Source organism: Camellia sinensis, chromosome 4, assembly GCF_055761805.1.
Source record: "Camellia sinensis isolate YWXY chromosome 4, ASM5576180v1, whole genome shotgun sequence".
Taxonomy (NCBI): Eukaryota; Viridiplantae; Streptophyta; class Magnoliopsida; order Ericales; family Theaceae; genus Camellia; species Camellia sinensis.
In genome coordinates this window covers 21,838,446-21,844,932 of record NC_138964.1, presented here as the reverse complement: position 1 = coordinate 21,844,932, position 6,487 = coordinate 21,838,446, and the positions used below count along the sequence as shown (strand labels likewise).

At 35.4% G+C, this 6,487-nt stretch overlaps 1 long non-coding RNA gene across 1 annotated transcript; it reads left to right on the top strand.

The window, feature by feature from the left end:
- The first annotated feature begins 5,711 nt into the window (after positions 1-5,711).
- On the top strand, positions 5,712-6,475 carry LOC145823274 (uncharacterized). Its single transcript, XR_014365557.1, has 2 exons — positions 5,712-5,827; positions 6,122-6,475. It is a non-coding gene; the product is annotated as an uncharacterized LOC145823274 (long non-coding RNA).
- Positions 6,476-6,487: the final 12 nt, after the last annotated feature.

Genomic DNA, 6,487 nt, shown 5'->3' with positions numbered 1-6,487 from the left:
TAGGCCGACATAACAAAAACCCAAAACAAGCTTGCGAGTCACACCTAGGCGTCACCGCCTTCCTGCTCATCACCTACATATATATATATAGAGGGTGAGCTTGGATACTCAGTGAATGGTATAAGAAATAAAGGGGTTTGCATGACTGGTGTTCAAGATCTTTATCAAACAATACATAACATAATTAGTGCAAGTCAAGGGATGAACCAAGTCCATTTTCCAAATCTGTCAAGTTTCAAAGGATGCTTACTAACATCATTATAATACAAGTGATGACATCTCGGAAAACAAAACCCACGCGGTAAATCGCCAGTGGCAAACAAGACAAGACAATGGAGATATCTCAATTCAATGGTGCCGTTGCATTATAGTCCCCTGACACTAAGGACTTGTGCTACTAATGCTTAGAGTCCCCTAGCACGTACGGACTTTCAAACTTTGTGCTACTCATGCTTATAGTCCCCTAGCACGTACAGACTTCCAAACTTTGTGCTACAAATGCTTATAGTCCCTTAGCACGTATGGACTTCCAAACTTTGTGCTACAAATGCTTATAGTCCCTTAGCACGTATGGACTTCCAAACTTTGTGCTACAAATGCTTATAGTCCCTTAACACGTACGGACTTTCCAAGAATGTCATCAAAACAAGATAATATAAATATATTTTCCAATTAGGAATAACCATTCATGCTTACAAATACTTTCCAAAACGAAGCAAAACAAGACTTTTATCAAAGCATTATAATATAGCTTTATTAAAAATACCACTCACTTAGCTCTTCAAACGTCGGGGTCGAGGCAAGTCCAAACCCTACAAACACATGGCAAAGTCTGTTGAATGCACTTTCAAACAAGTTTCACATGCATGCAGATGATCTCGGCATTCCTCAAGACTAAGTCGAATCAAAACAACATAGTTCTTTATCTCGGGAAAACATGCTGGGCAACAGCCAGGTCTAGGCCGAGGTCCCACACCTCCTTACCGAGGTGTTGCCTCGATGGCCACATTCAAGGAAATGAGGTCGGGAAAAATCTGGGTTTCCCTCTCTTGAAGAGCATGATGAACATGAAGAACATGATCATGAGGAAGATGGATGCAAGGATAATGATTTGCTATTACAAAACCTGAGATTTCATGCTATGAGTTCAAAAACATGGACCTGGGTACCCATATTCAAGGATCTTGTGAGAATGAACACAAAAACATGAATCTAAATGCAAACTTTCAGATCAAATAAGACTTTTTCTTCAAGAACACATGAACACTATTTTCTCTTTCTAAAACCCACTTTAAATCGATGCATGACATGCAGAACGGGTTCGATCATGCAATGTCGCTAGATGATCGATAAGAACGACAAAGGTAAATCAAGAATCTAACCTCAATATGCGAATCTAATGGTCTGATCTCTGGGAATCAAGCTCGAAAATCCACTCTCTCACTCTAAACTTCTTCTTCTTCTAGAGCTTTTCTCTCCTCACAAACAAAGACATATAGCAAAATGATACATTTTTAGGTCTGCTGGCTGACTTAACCCTCTACAGAGGTGGCTGAGTGAGAAGACAAGACCATGACAAGTGTGTTTAACAAGCAAGATGGTATGGGCACTTCGGTAGGTAATGATCTCGGCTAAAAGCAAGGCATCGACAAGTAAGGGAATAATGACCTCGGCTAGGAAGGACAACACTTGACTAAGCTGTGCCACACCTTGGCCTAGATGTGCCACACCCCGGTCTAGGTCATACCTCTCCGGGACAAGATCACTTAGGTGCAAAGGTAACATCTCGGCCTAGATGGTTCACATCTCGGCCTTGGTGATGAACACCTTGGCCTAGATAATGACATCTAGGCCAATATGTCAAGGCGGAGGTGGAGGTCAAACAAAGTGGTTCCAAGGTAATTCTAGACTGAAGATGACCTTGGCTGAACTCACACCAAGCAAGGTACAAAACATGCTGAAACACTTTAAACGAACAAGGACAAGACTTGAAACACAAGCTTACAAGACAGACTCACATGAATGCAAAAGAGTATAGTTAGGATAACGCGAGGGTTATTACAGGAAGAGTATATTTCTAGAATGCATTGTCATTTATTTAACATTGTGGTTTATTGTTATTTATTTCAAGGCATTACAATATAGAATTTTTTTTTTTTTGTAAACCACATTTAAGTTATACATAGACTAACAAAAGGCTTCAACAATTAATCAATTATATGTTGCTGAAATGCACACCTAGTAATATCTATCACATACAAATTAATATATGCCTTCTCAAGAAACTTGGAGAAAGTGAGTATAACATGTGAGAGAGAAAAGGTTCCATCTAGGAGGTCAATAACCCATTCCAACTATTTCTAGCCTTCAAAAAAAATATTGGATCAAACTCATCAAAACGAAGAATAATTAAAAAGTAATACGGACGACAGATAAAAGAAAAAAGAAGTTATTTGCAAAAAATTATGCAAGGTTCCATGAGAATCAACAAAGTTATATTTTTGTAACATCCGTGATAAGAAACTTCATGTCTTTCGCTGAAGAAAAAACAACTTGAGTAAAGGGCAGAATTCATACAAATATAGATCAAACTAAAGTTATTAAGCATAACAAACATTTTGTTCCTGGAGATAATTGCATTTTTATTGAGTTATTGATATATTTATTTCATTTTCTAGACTTGTTCGGTAGATCAATTTTCTATTCAAGAATGAGCTACTAACTAGCCACCATGGGTAGACTGCATATAAAAAATAATTTATTTGCAAAAAATTATGCATAATTATGAGAATCAACAAAGTTGCATATAGAAACTTGGCTCAACAAGACTTGAATCCCATATATTAAACTCATATATACCTGCCACATTGCAATAGAAATTGTCAATTTAATTCTTCAGTGTATCAAATCAACTAAGGTTGCAATCCACAATGATAGTTATACTTGCTACACTGCAAGAGAAATTATCAATTTAATTCTTCAGCCTGTCCAATCAACTAAGAGTTACAATCCACAATAAATAACAGTTAATTTAGTGAGGATCAAAACCCAAGTAAGGGCCCTTGATATTTGATAATATTTCCAAGTTCTTTATTCAAAATGAACAATATAGAAAAATCTAGCTGAAATCCAAAAATTATAGAAGCCAAAAGCATACTAATTCAACAATGACAATAAATTGGTAGACCGTGGAATTAAGATACACCGACAATAGATTGAAAGATCTCAATTCAAGTAATGTTGAACAATACAATAATCTCACTTTTTCTACCCATAGAATATATCATTCACTTTCCACACATTCCATGTGTTAAATTCAACAATGGTCATGAACTGAACTAAATTTTAACCAAATCACCATAACATGCAAAATCTATAAACATTAAAATCATATATTTTTCAAAAAATACATTAAACCCATTATCACCAAAAAGAAAAGAATATAGGCAATTAAACCCATTAAGGAAGATTTGATAAATGTCCTTTCAAACACAAACAATTACCCAACCCTTTCCCACATTTATTTTTCTTCATTCATTTCGTCATTTTCCCCCCGTTTTCTTCTTGTGTTCATCAATATCAATTCCCCCTTTTTCCCTTTGTGCTTGTACAAGTAGAGTTGGGTTAACAAACCAACTATGCAATGCAAGTGTGCATGTGTGTGTTTTGAATTATTAAAGCACACCACATATTCTACAATTAACTTGGAAAATGAAACTATGACTACAAGGAGCAAAAATAGAATTGATTTTAGAAGTGTGAAAGAGATGGAGAAATTAATCGATCATGAAAAAAAGAGAAAGTCAGTGCATGCCAAAAATCGATTAAAAGAGAGATTTTTAAGGTTTCTCAGAAATCAATTTGAGAGAGAGAGAGAGAGAGGGGTTATTGTTGCAAATGGAGGGATTTTGAGTTTTCGAAGTGGTAGAGGAGATTGGAATTAGGATGAGGCTTTGGTAAAGGGAAATCATTGAAGTGAAGAGGGCAATAAAGAGAGAGAGAGAGAGAGAGAGAGAGAGAGAGAGAGAGAGAGAGAGAGAGAGAGAGAGAGAGAGGTCCATATATGCCTGATATTTATCTGGATGGAGAGAACCCCTTCACTTCAGCGATGGAAGGGTTACACAGAGATGGTGAGAGCAGCAGAGGAGGAGAAGGACCAAGAGACAAAAAAAAAAAAAGAGAAAGAGAAGCATAATCGTTGTGGGGGAGTGAGAGGAAAATAGGAGGAGAGAGAGTTAACCGGTTGCTCAAGTTTCCCATTTTCTACCATTAAACAATTCAATGATCCTGATCAATTGTTCGTAATCCAATGGCAGAAAAATGCTTAAAGATCACACTTGAGTAAATTAAAACATGATACTTTCAATGACAGTATGATTAAAAAACTGAAATTAATATTTTAATTACACCTAATTTAATTAAGTGTGATGATATTTATTTTTTATGTCACTTTTTAATTAAATGTGATTATATTTTTTTTAATCACATATTTTAATTAAATTGTGATTACATATATATTTTTTAAAATTTTATTTTTACATCAAATATTCCCATATTCTTATTCTGAAGATGCCGAAGCATCCTTATTTTGAAGAAACCGATCGTCTCTCTCTCTCTCTTTCAACCCCAATCGCTCTCAACTGATCGAATCAACAATGATTCATCTCAGTGATTTCAATGCATCCCAGAGAGGGAGTGAGAGATTCATCTTAGAGCAATTTCGATTTTGATTTCAAAGTTCTGTCTCTCGATTTCGAAGTTCTGTCTCTCTCGATTTCGATGCTCCACCGCCACCACCATCACCATCATCTGCACCGGCGAGAGCGAGCACCATCGTCTACAATCTCAGTTTTGTATTCTCTTCCTTCCCGTCGATTATTCTCCTAGGGTTTACAATGTTGAATCTTCTCCTAGGGTTTTCAATCAGCCTTCTCTAATAATCTGCTCAACATAGGTACAATGTTGATTTGGTTATAAGGATCGAAGATTGGGTATAAAGTTTTAGGGTGTATGTTCTCAACACAGTTTATTTGTTATTGTTTTGTGAATTGATGTGGTTTGTTTGTTGTAATTCATTGTTTGGATTTGATGGTCAATAAATAGAATTGATTTATTTAAGCATTATTTTCATATATTTTACTGACGTCCTGTCTAATTTAATTAAATATGCCAAAGAAATGTTTCTATATGCTGAAAAGAGGTATGCACAACGACTACAAATTTCAATTGCAATTTTCAAAGCTATAACCATTATTTCTTCTTTCTTGTAACAATCAAATAGATTGGAACAAGCTGGGATGGCTTTTGGAGCTGATATGACAATTGTTGTTGTGCATTTTGAATATTTTTAGTTTTCACATTTTGATCCATTGTGCATGAGTGCATGTAAAAGTTTAGTTGTTCAGCTGCTGTTTTTGAATTGACATTTTTTGCATTTAGTTTTTTGCTGAATCTAAGCACTGTTAGAAAATTGAATTGTAATATATGTCTTGACTTAATTCTTCATATTGTATTTAATAAAATGTCTTATTTTACAGTTCACTGAGTAATATCAAGTACTTCATGTTAATGCCTTCTACCCTCTGCTTCCTGGGGAAGAACAGATCTTTATTAGTAGTTTTAGTTGTTGTTGTTCTTATTTTATTTATTTATTTATTTATTTTTATCATTAGTGCTGTTATTTTGTTGTTAAACTGATTCTATGTTTATCTGCAGGAGTTTGGTAATCATGTTAGGTTGGCAACTCATGTTAACTTCTCTACTTTTGTAAAGTCAGCTGGTATAGACTTCTACCCTTTCGGTGGTTATCCTCGGGTTTTGGCAGGATGTAAGATGTCCTTGACTTGATAACTTTTTTTCCCCCCCCCATCTCTATTTAAAAACAGAATTGATTTTCTTCATGTGTTAGGTTTTTGAGAAATCACTTTCTAAGCCTCTCCTTTTGTTTTGCTTGGATCAATTATTATTTCTTTTCTGTTTGTTTGTCCTGTCATATATTTATCATATTACTGACAGTTTCATAACTGGTGTTAAAATTGGGATAGGATGTGCAATCCCAAGATCTTTATTTTGGACGTACTAAGTGGTGCTTTTTTAATTATTTTATTTTTTCATTTTCTAGTTCTCCACTGCAATTATAGATATGGCCAGGAACAAAGGTTTAATTCCATCTGCACCAGGAGAAATATCTATACAGAGAAAGCAACTAAAGGCCATTGTCGAATCTCTTTAACCAGCATGCACTGAACCAGATGTAGATACGGGTGAGCCTTTTAGAGCTCAGGCAATTATTGCAAATCCTCCCACTTATGGTGAGTACCCGACAAATTGAATATGTATTGCTCTTTTATTTTGCATATGATGTGCAACCTTTACGGGTTGCACGCCCAAACAACTCCCTTACCTTAAATACCATTCTCATATCAATTTTACATCTCACAATGTTAAATGGAAAGATCCAATCATCTACAGCCAACCCAATTTCCAA